Source organism: Lipophrys pholis (assembly GCF_963383615.2).
Source record: "Lipophrys pholis genome assembly, chromosome: 20".
Classification (NCBI taxonomy): domain Eukaryota; kingdom Metazoa; phylum Chordata; class Actinopteri; order Blenniiformes; family Blenniidae; genus Lipophrys; species Lipophrys pholis.
Window position 1 is genome coordinate 18909650 of NC_137648.1, and position 16373 is coordinate 18926022.

A 16373-nucleotide genomic window follows, 5' to 3' on the forward strand; every position below is an offset into this window, starting at 1 on the left:
CACCACTGTGTGTCCACGAGCAAGACCCTTGACCCCCCCCCCCCATCCCCCCATCAGCTCCCGGAGTGCCTCAATGTGGCTCCCCAATGCATGCGAGAACTAGAATGGGTCAATCTGAAATAACTAATTTCCCAAACGGGATAAATGAAGTATGATTGACGATATAAGATATGACGAGCAAAAAAAAAAAGAAACAAAGAAAGAAAGAAAGAAAGAAAGACAATTTGTAGTTTGAGTTACTGTGGTTTTGATTTTAATTACTCATTAATTGTAAACATTGATTTAAAAAGTTTGCATTTTTTTCTGCTCATGTGTTTCAAATCAAAAATATAAAAAAAAAAGTCGCACTCTCTACGAGGAAGCATTTTTATTTTGAAGAGTTTGACCGGAACCGCCGTGCGTCGCCGTGCCCGCGGACGCGCCCCCGCGGCTCGTGCACGAGCCTCGGTCCTCCGCGGGTGTGCGCTCGCAGTCAGTGCGAGGAGAAGAGTCCGCTCGGCCGCTGCAGGAGCACCGCGGTCCCCCTGACCTCCAGCCCCGGTTCTGTTCGCTCTCCGTCACCAGCCGCGGGTTGTTTTCTCCGAGGACGGCGGTTCGAGGGGGGATGAGCAGCGGGACGAAGCTCCGGTGACTCTCTCTGGAGGTGGAAAGTGGCTCCCGGTGTGCCAACGGGGCAGATAGCGAGTGTCCGTCCGCGGGTCGTCGCAGGGAGCCGGGCGAGGAGGACCGCTTCACAACGCCAAGGTAAACGAGAGGAAAAACAAGGTTCCGGGGTTTTATGGTCACTGTTTTATTAATTCACTGTCATGTCGTGTATCTTAAAGTATATTTTAATTGTCTGGGGAAACTGAAAACTGTGATTTTTGTGTGACATTTGTGCGTTTTTGTGTGATTGATTGTTCGTCTCCACTGCGGATGGTGGCGGATGTCATCTCATCACAAAGCAGAGCAACAGGCTGCTGATGGGCTTCTGATTCACTCACATGGAAGAGCGTCAGTCAGTGAGCTCACATGATCTGGTCTAATCACTTCACCCAGATGTGGAGGGAGCTGGGATCAGGTCTGCAGAGAGCCTGGATCACTGGTGTCCTATAGAGTCTGGATGACTGGTGTCCTATAGAGTCTGGATCACTGGTGTCCTATAGAGTCTGGATGACTGGTGTCCTATAGAGCCTGGATCGCTGGTGTCCTATAGAGTCTGGATGACTGGTGTCCTATAGAGCCTGGATCGCTGGTGTCCTATAGAGTCTCGATGACTGGTGTCCTATAGAGCCTGGATCGCTGGTGTCCTATAGAGTCTGGATGACTGGTGTCCTATAGAGTCTGGATCACTGGTGTCCTATAGAGCCTGGATCGCTGGTGTCCTATAGAGTCTGGATGACTGGTGTCCTATAGAGTCTGGATCACTGGTGTCCTATAGAGTCTGGATGACTGGTGTTCTATAGAGTCTGGATGACTGGTGTCCTATAGAGCCTGGATCACTGGTGTCCTATAGAGTCTGGATGACTGGTGTCCTATAGAGCCTGGATCGCTGGTGTCCTATAGAGTCTGGATCACTGGTGTCCTATAGAACCTGGATCACTGGTGTCCTATAGAACCTGGATCACTGGTGTCCTATAGAACCTGGATCACTGGTGTCCTGGACCAATGGATTTCTGCCAGGATGGAATGGGATGGGTTTCCGTGCGTCCCCACTGAAGAAGTTGTAGCTGGTACCAAAGAAAACCCTAACCACCTGTCAGTCGTCTGCTGATTGGTCACTAAGCGATATTTAAGTATTTCATTGGCTGTAAAAACCGTCCCGTTGTTGTTGAGTGATGACGTCACACACCTGCGTCGTCCACAACCCGCCGACATTTCAACCGCCGTCTCTGTGGTGGGGCCAGGCAGGAGATCTGGGTCGAGGTGCGCTAAAGCAGTACCATACCGTCCCGGATTGTCCCATAGACATAAACCGGAATCTGTGCACAGTCCAGTGTCGACGGACAGTTTTCATGTCCCTGAAACACACTGACGGTCGGTATTGATTGGCTTTAGAAGCATAACCTCTTCCAGGGGCACGGAGGCCATTTATATAAATCCAGCTGAGCCCAGGTTTAATCAGGGTAATGGAGGCAGGAAGGAAAGCCGGGACAAAGGGGATAGATGAGATGTCAGATGGAGATATGGAGACGGAGGAAGGAAAGTAAGGAGAGGAGGAAGAGGAGTGGGGGCTAATTGAGGAGGAGGGGAAGCCAGGAGCCACCAGCTGAATGGAAGTGACCCCGAGCCCGCCCCCCCGGGGAGCAGCTGCTGTTTGAAAGGAGCCCGGCTCCCACCTGATTTATGAGCGCCACACCCTCCTCCTCCTCCTCCTCCTCCTGTTTCTCCTGGACAAGTGACGTCTGTCGGGAATGTGTGTGTGTCCGTTTCCTGTCCTGAAAGTGACGTCCACCTTCTGTGTGAGCTCGTCGCCTTGAGACGGAAGTGATGAATGTGCAACTCTTCGATCGTGTGTCCGTGTGTGTGTGTGTGCGTGTGTGTCCCTCCGGGTCTGAAGTGATGAATGTGCGCGTTAGCAGCGTGCGACACATGCTCTGTGCCGGTGGGGAAGAGCTTCGGGTCTCGGAGGTGCAAAGTGGGACAAATAATCGTCTGTTAGAGTCGTTTACCTCCAGCACATGCACGTGAGAGCTACTGTTTGTTACGGTGGCCCACATGGCTCGCTGACCGTCACTAACTGAAGCAGCCTCTCTTTTATTGTGAAGGTTTCCCCCACTGTATACAGCTGTTTTTTACTCTTATCAAGCTGCGTTTGTTCCGCTACTTCCTGATCTCATATTTTGCACACTTTATTTGTTCTGAAAGGTCACAAAAGGTTCAATTATGTTTCCATGCATTTGGGACTTCCTTCCTGCAGTGCAAAGTTCACAATGACTGAAGTTTAAATGTGGAAGAATAATTGCAGCAAAGTTTTAATGAGCCCATAGAACAAGTGGTGTTATGAGAATAACACAGCTTGAAATATTGCGGGTATATATAGTTTTACTGCAGAAATATAACTTGATCATGGGTTCCTTTTATGGCAGTTCATAATTACAATTAAGAACAGTGAACTTTTTAAAAAAGATATATTTTTTTAGCTTTTATGTTTTACCATTTCAGATCTTTTGACCTTTTTGTTTTTCAATCTTAGTGGATTTTCTTTTTTCAATTTCATTTTTTTTTTCAAATTTTAGTGGTTATTTTTCAATTTATATATTTTTTTATTTTAGTAATTTTATTTTTCCATGTTTTTTTAGTTTTTTTCAAATTATTGTGATTTTTTTTTTTTTCAATTTTATTGAGTTTTTTTTTCAATCTTAGATATTAATTTTCAATTTATATTTTGGTGATTTTTTATTTTTTTTATTTTGTGCATTTAACCTCCAAATTAATAATTTTTTAAAATTTTCTTCAATTACAGTGATTTTTTAAATTTAATAAAAATTATCAGTTTTATCAATTTTGGACATTTTCTGCTGTTTTAACTTTTAAAGCTGTTTTAGCTACATGACTTTTTATTTGAGCTGCTTTGAACTAGTTTTAGACCTTTTAGCATATGTTTATTTGTTGTTTCTGTCCACAGATAAAACATATACTTTAATCCGGCTTTATTGGCAGAGACTTTCACTGTTTTGAGACCTCTTTTTTTTTTTCCCCCTAATTATTCATATGTAATCATGGATAGCTTTCTGAGAAATACATTTTAATTATCTGGTGTGCAAAAAAAACAACCCAAAAACATTATTTTGCATCTAGTTGTGTCAAAGCTGCAGGGAGCCACTCCAGACGGGTTAAACGGCCACATTTGTGCAGGTCGCAGACTCATGTTCAGTCTGCTCGTTTCCTCTTCCACGTTGAACTTAAAAACTCTTCTGGGCCTTTTTTGGAGGCGCTCCCTGCTTCTAAAAACAGCCTCCTCTCCACAGGAGAGGAATGGCGTGGTTAAAGCTGACCCCTGCTCGCCGAGGTCCGCCGTGAACCCCCCCCCCCCCCCCCAGAGCTGAACACGTTGTGTCGGTTGTAAATAGTAGCAGCGCTCTCTTGCAGGCTGTAAACTCTGTCAGACTGTGTTTATTATTGTCGCGGTGTCAATGTTTAACTCGGAGCCTCGGGCAGCAGGGAAAGAAATGCGTCTTTATTCAACAACATGAACACTGGCTTGGCTTTCACCAGCGGCGCTGGAATCACAGAAACACATATTATAGTAGAGTGGAAAGCTGGGGCGTGGTGTCAGATCTGAATACTCAGCTGGTACAAGCCGACTGTGTGTGTGTGTATGTGTGTGTGTGTGTGCGTCCGTGCGTGCTTGTGTGTGTGTGGAGGTTGACAGGAAATGAGCAGAGACGACAGGAACGGCATAAAACAAACAGTCTTATAGCTGTAGTGGTTTGATATCTAGGTGAAAAGAAATACCTGGGACAATCCCACTGGGAAAGTATTTGTAGTAAAGTAATCAACTGTATCGGAGGTGAAGTGAAAATGGACAAACGTCCTTCAGCTAAAACTCTAGAAATTGCAAGCAACACAAGATGTACATATTCAGAAAAGTGTACAGTTGAAATTTGTACAAGCGTCATTTCATTTTGTAGGTATTTCTTAGTTATTGGCCTTGTAAGTGGGAATTTCCCACTTCATAAAGTTCCCAGTTCTTAGCTGTGTATATTAATTACCATTTAATCAACCCCAGCAGCCATTAAGGTCCCGTTTGCACGGCAAAGTTTCAAGTGATTACGCATCGTTTTTGCAAATTTCACATTTACCGCACAAAGTTTGACAACGATCTCTGTGTACACGGCAACGGCAGAATTGATGAAAAACAATGCAGTTAGCATGTTGGGCAATGAGTTGACACGGTTGGTCATTTCTGGAATGAAAATAAACACTCTGAGCTATAAACATGGGCATTGGCGAGTACAAAGACATTAGTACGGACAGACGATGAAGTTGGATTGCTAATAAGGGTGACCCTCGGCTTCTACAACTTCCTGTTGTTTTGTACACAAAGTTGAAGCAATTTCAAAAAATTGCATTTTCCCCTTCTCCAAAGAGTCTGCGCATTTTCAAAAAGTTGCGTTTTCAGTGACTCCAAGCACCGTTGTCATGTAAACCGACGCCGAAAAGCCAAAGTTTTCCATTTTAACTAGAAAACGTTATCATGTTGTCAAACGAAACTATTTCTGGGATCATCTGTTGTCAGTCGCACTTGTTTTGGTTTTTCTATGAGAATTTGTGCCAAAGCTATTATAAAACCTAAAAGTAATAACTTCTACAGAAGTGTTGAACTTTGTTCACCCCACCTTTAACTATTTACTGTACAGAAATATGATATAAAGCACAAACGGCGTACAAGTTTCTGTTTTGTCGTGTTCTGCCTCGAATCAGGTTAGTTGTTAGCTGATTACAAAAGCAGGTTTGATTCCTTAAGTCGGTCATCCGGTCTGTAGAGTGTCAGACATTTCGTCCAAACGGTCAGAAACCCAAACATACAGTATCGGAATCAACATTGCAATAGTCTATTTGGTACTAATATATCGGTATGATTCTGTAAAATAGCCTGTTTTTTACTCGAGTGGTTCAGGAACTTTTTGAAGTTTGATTCTTTGGATCATTCATGACTGTCGACCGATAAGCCTGCGTCCAAGCCCCATAAAGGCGGTACAATGTGAACTCTGTTCTCCGACTGCGGCCTGCTAGTCGCTGATGTCTCAGGGGTGTTAAGTGAGTCACCAGCGAGCCTTCAGTTCAGACACAGAAGCGCAGTATAATGCCGCAGCTTCATACATTGAGGCCGTCTTTTTAAAGCAGCTCATTAGCGATGGGGGAATTCCTGATTTGTTATCAGACGTGCTGCTTCTCATTAACGGACGCCTACAAACGTAAAAGGACGACCGGACTAGGAACTCGACGTACAGGATAATTCACTCATTTGTATTCGACAGCAGCTGTGCGGTTCAGAGACATGAAGCTGAACGGCGTAACAAGGCTCCAACTGAAGGTCGGAGCCTGAACGCCGTTTCAGAACACAGTGTTCAGTCAGCGGCTCCAGACGAAACCTGGAGAACGAAACATGGCACATGTTGCTTTGCTGCTCCCGTGAGGGAGAACATGTATCTGCGCAGTGCGCAGCGTTTTAGCGCCACGCTGCTTTTAGCCTCTCATGGCGGCGGAGACGGAGGCCCTCCGGTTCAAGTGTGAAGTCTGGGGCCTAATGGAAGACATCTGAGTGTCATTAACATGCCCCTTTCTCAGCGTTATGACCTCAGCTCAAAGACAACGGAGGCGTCCACGGCCTATCACAGGACCAAAACCCCCCCCCCGACGTATAGCAGAACAGATGAGGGGAGCTCACGCGGCACTTTCAACACCAGTGTTCAACACACGTTCTGCTACCGTTCTTGCAAGAACGTGTTAAGTGTCTGGCTTCTGTCTGACGTCACCTTCTCGTGCCTCGGTGGGTAGCTTCCAGTGAAGTGTTTCAACAGCTACTGGATAGATTCCTCTGAAATTCTTGTCAGACAATTTCCACATCAGGATGTACCGCAACTAATCTGTGACCCCCAGCTAGCGCCATCATCAGGCCACAGGGATGTTACTGGTGACGCTTTCGTAGTGAGCAAATACTTTCAATCAAAACTCCAACAAACTTCACTGGAAGCAGATCGAATAAAATTCATCATCCTGATGTTCTCTGAGCGTGATCACAATGCCTCCGGGTAAATGATGTCAAGTTAGAACCCTGTTTACGCGACAACGTTTCAAGTGAAAACACATTGTTTTTGCATTTTGGTTTCGGAAAAGTTTTGAGGTTTACACAGCAATGTTTTGAAAGCGATGTCCGTTTACATGGGAAAGGCAGAAACCCTGAAAATGTTGTTTTCTTGCCGGGCCACTAGTGGGTGCTTTTGTGCAAAACGCTCTCAAAATTAAATTAACTAGAGCTACACTGGGTAGAGTGCAGACCTTCGCCAACGCCACATTTGTTTGCAGAACCGAGTTCGCATCACTAGCATGATAGCCGTTCGCTCATACCGATTGTAACTAGATAGGTCAGGTAGCTACATCACTGCATGAAGCACTGAGTAGGGAGTGTCTCCATGGCAACAGACGCTAATTGCCTTTTAGCTCCTCCATGAGGTGCCTCTCTCATCCGCTTTGTATGGGACATTTTTATTGGGAAACGGTTAGCCGTTAACGTCCCAAGATGTAATCTGTTGGTCCTTGGATGATGACAAATCATCTCTGAAGAGTTCATGCAGTTGGGGTGAGTCGTTTTTGCGAAAAGCTGGTAAAAAACATAGAAACAGACCAATAAATTCCCGTGACTGTCAACTATAAAACTACCAAGTCCCAAGGAGCATCTGGACTGGGAGTCATGACACTCTGGAGGCAAACATGGTTCTTATTATCCATCTAGTCGTCCATCTTTCCATGCAGGTTATTATTTAAAGTGCTTGAGTTTATTGTGATTGTGCCACTATTTGATTTAACCATGTTTGTGGCGTTGGCCAGTGAGGGGACGAGCTGTGTTTTCTATAAATACATGTAAACTTTGCAGAAACTCTGGCAGCAGTAGCAGCTCTCCATCCTGCAGACAGACTGCTGGAACTATCAGCTCTGGAGAAGCAGTGTTTATTCTCATCTCCTTCCCAACAGACTATTCATTAATCACTTCACAGCTGCAGATATTCGTCAGAGGTTGCGAGCGGCTGCCATGTCGCTCAGTGGCTCCTCCCACCGTTTCAGCAGCACAGGTGTTGTCCTGATTTTTGCAGCCCGTCCCAGACAGTTCATGTGTGTGTCAGACATTTGTCAACGTCCACTCTACGCTGTTGGCTGGGCTGCCGGAGTTGCTTGAAACACTCTCCGTCCTCGTTTAGCTTCTCCCCTGTGCTTATGTTACTGTGAAGGCCTGCTTTGAGTTTAGATCAGACACGCTCGATTCACAAAGACAATATGCTGCCGTTTTGGCAGCTCACGCCGCTTTCAGCTCTTTGTGAGGAGGTGGCGCAGTCTCATCTCCCTTTCTCCTCCATTTATCCACGCTATACTCCAGGCATGTGATCGTGATGGCCTCAGGACAGAGATTTGGCTGGCTGCCAGACATCTTGATACAGACTTCCTGTGTGATCAAGCTGAGCTTCCTGTGTTCCAGCAAAGGAAGGGCAGACTCAGCAAATGCAGGGGAGTTTGGAGAGCTTACAGCATAGCACGTCCCTGCTCCAAAAACTGAGCTCTGGGATCTCGCTGTCGCAGGCGGGCCGCCTCGCGAGATTCAGGAATTAGTTTAACTTGAAGGCCCGTGGTTAGAACGAGATGCTGCTGCCTTCTCCCTTTCAACTTTATAGGATGCCCATGAACGGTGGAGCAGATGGCTCCGTAGAGGTTTACAGATTCCCCTTGCAAAACAAAGAGATACTATCCTAAACCAGTGGCGTCGAACATCACCAGAGAGTAAAAATGTGGCTCTTGTTTGACTCTTTTAATAAAAGTAATGCTGTTTTTAAATAGAGCGTTGGGACAGTGTGAGCCCGAACTGCGTGAACGTCTTGGGTAGCAACAAGCTTTTGCCAACATTAACGTGTTTAGAAATACTGTCGCATCGACAATTTCAGATCTTTCTGCAGATTTGGACAGCCAACAAAGGAGAAATTTATCACACAAATAGAGGACATGGTTCATGGACATTGTGCTGTATCCGTTAAAAAATGGATCATGTTGAAGTTCTTGGAGAAAGATCGGTTTTCTAGCACTTTCTCGCACTTTGCATTACAACAAAGAAGACACATTTGGACCTCTGGTTTATACACTATTCTTACTGATCTGGCCATTTCTGAATCAAATCAGGTTTATTTCCTGCCATAAACATGCATGATTTGATTCTATGTCTCCTGTGACTTCATTTTTTTTTTTGTGATTGCTGAGGGCAGGTGTTGAGGACAAGTCAGAAATAACTTGTTAGTGCCATACTGCTATTTTCAACACAGAGCTGGCAACTCGGGACACAGACTTGGGCGCCTCCCAGAGGTTGCGGTGTTCCGCCTCGATTGTTTCTACTCATCTGCTGTGCGACGTCAAAATGCGAGTTGATGCGAACTCAGTTCAGCTCAAATGAAATCCGGCTGCAGAAAAAAGAAACCAGCTGCCTAAGTGTTATAGATTTTCTGCCTTGGACAGCCAGACAGTCTCTCTCAGGCTGAACCCCCCCCTCCTGCCCCTACAGAAGTGTATCTTTAGCCTCTGTCACACACAAGGGGAATGCTGGCAGGCCTCAGGACAACATATGTGGCTGAGTGTTTTGTGTGAAAAGCAGAGCAGAGATCTCAAGAACAGCAAGCTCTCTGCAGGATTGTGGATAAAGATGGAATGTAGGCCGCCGCTACTGCCGCTGCTACTCCAATAAACTGCATGATTGTGGGTCTCCAGGGAATCGTGCCTGAAACTGCTTCACCATGTCTGAAACAATTTCTATTCTAATGTTTACAATATTAAGTTTAAATGCTCGGTCTGTTTAACGTTCAGGTGATACCGAAGACATTTTTTTTTCTTTCTTTCTTTTAACGTACAATCATGGTGTTTTTTTTTTTTTTTTTCCAAACGGAAACTTTCCATCCACCGAGCCAAGCATGCGCTGATCTGTTTCGTGCCGCTCATCCATTAGCTGCTACTCTTCTCAGCTGGTTTCCACGTGAGGATTCTCTGTCTGGTTCGTCGCCATGATCAGTGTGAGCAAAGCTGAGAGGACCTTCCTCAGGTGCACTGAGGAATGGCATCGGATTATCATGATAAATCAAGGATAAATGCAATATATATATTTTTTTTATTAATTTGTCAAAATGAACACGTTAAAATCCCCAGCCTTAGCTTATATATTTTACAAGCAATCCTTAATACATTTATATTTCCAGTCAGTATACACAGCATATTTGTGGATGTGATTCAAATTCAAAGTTGCATCATTAAAGTGTCCATTAATCGTTTTGATGAAAAAATAAAACCCAACACAGCATCATAATGGTATGCTCAGTCAAATACCTCTTACGGACTTTGTAGTTTCATTTGTCCTATTAGCTTATTACATGCTACACTGTGCAACATGGATCTCATCCACTTGGGAACATGTGGATACTGAACATTGTGGACCTCTGCAGCATACGTCAATACAAGAGAACAACAGTATCATCCATGTACGACGCGAGCCATGAATCTAGTATTTGTCTTGTGGCATCTCTAGGCATGGAAACTCAGAAAAAAGGAAGCAAGGGTAACGGTTGCACCTCAGTGGCAATCTGCAGAGCTATAGCTCCCGTATTGCTGGGTTTCGCTTCTCTGTTGGTTGCCGATTAGCCACAGGTGCTAATGGAAGCTGATGTGGTGTCACAGTGAGTCTAAATTTCTGACAATCAAGAGGATTATCTCAGAAAGTGTTCGGTAACAGCCAGCTGTGAGCCTGTCTCACTGTACGACATCAGACCACAACAAACAATCGGCTTCTTTTTTTTTTTTTTTTTGTCTGGGAAAGCCCTAAATCACAGTTTGTACCTGAAGCTGTGACTTTTGGAAGGTTGTTCTATGACAATGTGAACCATAATAGTATATATAACTGATCATCTCAGCAGGTTAACTTCCCGTATTCTGCCGGGATCCTCACTGTATCAGTACCAGAACATTATTTTGCTCGCTGCGAATTGGAAATTGAAGCCCACGTCGCTGATGCATACCTGTAAATCCTTTGCGACTTAGAAAAAAATGTGGAGCGCAGACTGGATCAAATGTGATGGAAAACTCACTGGCACTACTCACCCTGGCTCACTCCTTCCACTCCCACTCACTTTTCATAGTTTTTCCCATTTCTGTGGACGTCTGGAAGGCCGGTTCGCTCTTGTAATGTGGAAACTATGTTGACATTTCTACTCGTTGGTGTCTTTATCTCAATCCTTCGGAGTACTTCAGCCTCTTGTGTGGAAAATTAGGAGAGTAAGTGGATCGTGTGCTGGTATCGCCGTCCTCAAAGCAAAGTCACACTGAAAGATCAAACGCATGAGCGTCCATCTCATTAGTATTATTGATCACACAGAAGCTCTTTTGGCGATGAGGGGGCGGCGAGTGGGAACACTTTAAGGATCAGACCCGCTGTCAGGCTCTCAGAGGGCAGCCTGATTCATTTCTTTTGTCTGCTACAAGGGTCCTCTGGATGGGTGGTGGGAAGCAGTGGGGGGACGGGGACGTACGGAGACACAGACAGACTCTGTTTGGTATTCTCCTTCAGTTCTGTAGGACGGCTCGAGCTCCAGTGTTCAGACGTGTTGCCCTGCTTCTCGCCGTGAGGAGGGTATGAGGAGTCAGAGGGGCAACTGGTTTGGCTCCACTCATCGGCGTGTGGGGGGGGGGGGTGCTGAAGAGAGTGAATGTGTGGGCGATATGAGGGGGAGGGAAAGAAACAAGGGATAAAAAGAAGGGAGGATGGGAATTTGAAGAAGGAAGGATGGGAATTTGAAGCAACTGCATATTTAGCAAAATCCTCCTTTACTGTATAGAAACTATACAATGCCTAATCCTTGCAGAGCTGTGTGTATTCACTTAACTACCTTTGTGAAATGAATGTTTTGTTTAGAGCAAAAATACTATCCAGATAAAGTCTAGAGGATTAGCGGAGACTAAACGGCGAACTCAGCAGAAGCAACAAGACTCTTTGAGATCCCTTCCCTTGGGCGCGAGGCTGCTGCACCTTTTCCCTCCGAGCTGCGCGCCACCCTTTCCTGTTTTTCCTACTTTTCCATTCCTCCTTTTCATGGACGGGGGAAGAACAACCGTTCTGAGTGAGGGGAGCACGGGCCGACTGCCACAAAAAAAGAAAAGCACCTTGACTCTTAAGCTTCCACCAGCTCTTTTACCACTCGTAGCATACAGACTGTTTACCCCCACCGTCCTTCGTCATTCATGGCAGCCCTTGTGGCGTAAGTGCTTCTCGGCGCTTGCCGCTCTTAAAGGAGTGTAAATCCGGCCCTTCACAAGCTTCGGTTTGTGTGGCTCAATTAAGCTACGCCACATGTTTGCCCGCCGGGGTTCGGAAACCTCAGCAGAGCCACTGAAGGGAGACGGCGCGAGTTTACAAACAAAACTGTTGGTTTGATATCCCATCTCACCCTCTCCAAGTGTCCTTGAGCAAAACCCTGATCTCCAAGTTCGATTTTTTTCAAAACAATTGATGATATTATTATTAGGTAAGTTACAGTTACTACTACTCACATTACATTGGAAGTACTTGAGCTTCATGTGAAAGCATCTCTTGCTCCCCATCCACCTGGTATGGCTCTTGGTGGAAAAAGCATCCAAGCCTATTGTTTCCAGTGAAGAGCCGTCCTGTTACTATTTCATTAAAGTCCTGTTTACCGGAGGAGTGGCGAACCAATCAATCGCCAATCAAATTTAGCTTCCCCGTATAAGATTCAGGCCCCGTTGACATGGCAAAGTTTTCAAGTGAATATGGAAAACCTTTGGAAAACGCAAAACAGTGCACTTACAGTTCAGATCGGTAGATATCGGATCGGGACATCCCTACCCATATATATAAAAGGGGTGTAAATCCTTGTTTTCCCAGAACTGAAGATATTCCATATTTTCTTCCACCTGCTGAAATTTCTTTTAGCCTGCAGCCATCTTCACATATGAGACTCGTGTCAATCAACCAGAAACAGCTTCCGCAAATGAATTGGTGGGCTGACGGATCGGTTTGGTCTCCTTCTAGATTCACCCCAGTGAAGAATACTGAGTCGATCGTAGTTGTTGAAATATTCCGCGTCCCTCCCTCATGGGTGTCACGGCTCACGTTGCCCTCAAAGTGCAGCAGCAGTGTTCCAGGTTACTATCCCGGTCAGGCAGTGTTCAGCCTTTATGGAATGCCGAAGAAGCTCCGCCCGTTTTAGTCATGCACCACAGTGTCTGCCATGCTTCACCTTCTCCTGCCAACCAATAGAGCTCTCTGCAAAGTCCGCGAAGCAGTGCGCCGCCTTTAGTCACAGCTCAGGTGCGCATGCCAAGTGACCGCACTGGTGACTAGCGGAATGCATGTGTGTCGGCGTGAGTGAGAGAAACCGGAAGGACGCTTTATTTTAGAAATATCACCTCAGCCGATCCATCATAGTCATTTTTACCCTGAGCCAGCCTCGGTGGGTGCAACGTTTGTGAGAACGTGGAACTTTTCAAAAATGCTCTGATTGGCGGAACACACGAGTTTTCTGAAACGCTGCTACAGCGCAGGTGGGTCACGGTTGTAGTGTACGGTTCTTCTGCATGTGCACGAGTAAATAACATGACATGGCATGAGACTGAGTCGATCTTCTCCTGGGACTTGTTAGTTTTATTTTGACAGTCGCTGTAATTACAATCCAACTTGGTTGTCTGTCCACTAGACTGTCCGTGTTCTCCCAAGCAACAGCGCCCACTAGTGGCCCTGCGTGGAAACTCCTATCATTTTCAGCATTTACGTCGATTCCACGTAGATGTTCATTGTTATGAAAATGTTACTGCGTAAACGCAAAACCTTTCTAAAACAAAAATGTGAAAATGATGCATTTTCTCTTGAAACGTTGTCATTTAAATGACACCTCAATGATGGTACGACTAACCAGCTAAATGGTTGTTGGCATTCTTTGGCACCAGGAATATTGTGAATAGAACTGTACAAGGTGACGCCTGACTGTCGTGCGACATATTTAAAACTATAATCCTTCCTGCCCAGTCTAAGACAGTAATGCCACTCAGTCTGCTGCTATCATGTATTCGTGGGACAATGTACTAAATTTATACTGCTGTACCAGTCCCAATTAAATTTGTTGCTTCTTTGACAGAAAAAGTCAGTTATAATGATACATGATACACATGATTGGCTGCATAAACAGCAGGCATGGTAAATATTGACCCAGCTCAATGCATCGCATTGAAGCGTGAAACACTGTCGGTAGAAAGACGACCACTGCCCAGACGCAAGGAGATTGTCCTCGACACGCAAACTCTTTGCTCAGCAGGTGGCCTTGTGATTTTAAACAGGGAATAATTGGAAATGAGTCCGATACTTTTCTCCCCCTTGTTTAAAAAAACCCAAACAAAATCAGCTAAAGAGGTCAATTTATGTGTCAGAATTGAAGATCGTCTTCACTCTTCTGCTCTCCTTCCCAAACTCAATTGAGCTTTGTAGTTATTCTGTAAACTTCTCAGTAATAATAGTCGAGCTGCTTTTGCACTTTTTGCCTCGATCTCTGTCCCAACAAGAGTCAAACTGTATCAGAATAGAGTCGTTACTCGACGAGGAGTTAATGTGTTTGTTCAGGAATGGTATGTGGGTACGGTTTCAGACCATTGATGTTGTTGTTGGAACTCGGTTCTCCCAAAGAGGAGGGCAGTTTCAGAGAAGAAGAAGAGTTAGAAATAGGATTTTCTTTTTTCCTCCTCAGTGTAGCAACAATAAGGAAACAAAGTCAGAATGCCGAGCCTGGATTTAGTCTTTCTTCTATTATCGGTCGTATCTGTGCAACTGCATGGTTCCTTTTACTTCTTTCCAAGGTTGATTAAAGTACCTCGGTAACTACTTATATCAGTGAATTTATGCTCTGTCTGGTGTCATAGTGTCAAAATTAGATTCCCATGTCAAAGAAAAACACAATAGGACATTAGATCCGACAGCAGACCTTGAAACGTCCTTGTTATTTTTGTTTTATTTTCAATGTTCTTGCTGTTATGTGATGTCTCCCAGCGTGGCTTTAAATGAGATGTTTTTTCAAATCAGTGAGTGGAAAGACAATCTGCAGTTTTTCTTCAAGGTAAACTTGGGGTGGACAGACCGGATCAGGATCAAATGATCCGTGTTTTTTATTAGTGGCTCCACAAACACATTCTTTGGCTTTTGTGTGACGATGAAACGGTCCGTCAGCATGTTGGATTCCTGGAAGACTAAGCATCTTGTACTCTGCTACCCAGTTCCACAGACTTAAACCATAAGTCACTGTCACTTCTGTCATAGCATTAGGTCTGAGCTAAGAGCTGCAGCAGTGTGTCGGCGGTAAAGGTTAAAATTGTGCAAAAAGAGGTTTTGGCACGGCCCTGGTGTCTGTGTCTAAATTCTGTCTTGTCCTGTGTCTGTGTTTCCCGACGGTTGGATTCAAAGTTCCTGGCGTGCAGCAACGTCTTGTCTGATTGTGTTGTGGTTGTTGGTTCCAGTCATTTCAGGGTAGAGTTTCAACACTTTAACTCTTCAGAGTCAGGGGGTCAATAAGCTTCTTCTTTTCTTTTTTTTTCCAAACTACTTTTACTATTTCAGCAATAACAACTGTTTAACTTGAATGCTTAGTGTCTTTTTTTTTCTTTCTTTTTCAGCACAACCTCACCTGTGTGATTCTTCAATTATTTACTCATTTTGACAGACTGGATGAACTCACTGGACCTAAAACTGCAAAACAAAATACTAAATCCAAGTAGAGAAAAAGTTAACTTTATTATATTGAGAGCCACAAACATGTGTAATGAAACGTTTTTACAACTTTGAAAGCATATCCAATTAGTCTATGTACAAACCAATGCACAAATATATTAAAAAAAGCCACATTTATATGCAACTGTTTACATAAAAATACAATAATTTCCCGGGCGTTTTTGTACAAAATCAAGATGGCACAATACTGTTTTATTTCATATCTATATCTGTATCTCTATATAAGGTATTGAAACGATACCAAACCCATTTCACTGCTTACTAGACTGCAGGGGGCCGGGGACACAGTACCATTGCAGTCTGCCCATTCCCACATAGCAACAGTGACATAATTTCCTGATTGGCTGGTTGGGGTTGACTTTAGACCAAGAGGAAAGGAGAGTTAGGTTTCTATTTTTTTCTCTCTGCCACACATTTATATGCATAGACTCAGCTGTTTTACCGTCAATTCCTCCACAAATCACCACAAAACTCGCACCAACACATCACGTTTGTATTATTATCATAACTCGGGTTAAAAAATGGGTTAAAAGCATAAAATCCAGAGTCTGAGTGTGGCTGCTGCTTCCTGCTATGTCGGTACAAATTGGTCATGTCAATTGACTTTCAGTGGGTTTTGGCTGTCAGTTTACACAACGTTGCCCGGAGCTCCTGAAAACGCAAATGCGCAGTAGCAGCATTAATTAATTAATGATAAATTGTCAAAGAATAAAAAAAGTTGTTTTTTAAAATTCTATTTACATGTCACACCTAATCCCTGTTCCATCGGAGCATAACATCCAGCTCCTTTCTCTGACCTCAGCTCTGTATTTTATCGTTGTTATTTTTAACAAGCATTCCACCGTGGAGCTACTAAACCTCGTAG

The 16373-nt window shown here is 44.5% G+C and overlaps 1 protein-coding gene across 2 annotated transcripts in view; it reads left to right on the forward strand.

Annotated features, from left to right (window-relative positions):
* The first annotated feature begins 470 nt into the window (after window positions 1–470).
* The window catches only part of itgb1a (integrin, beta 1a), a 29710-nt gene continuing 13807 nt past the window's right edge, over window positions 471–16373 (forward strand). For both annotated transcript variants that reach the window (XM_080489405.1, XM_080489404.1), the window contains exon 1: window positions 471–744. The gene's annotated coding sequence lies outside the window, so the exon portion shown is untranslated. The remainder of the gene's footprint in view (window positions 745–16373) is intronic.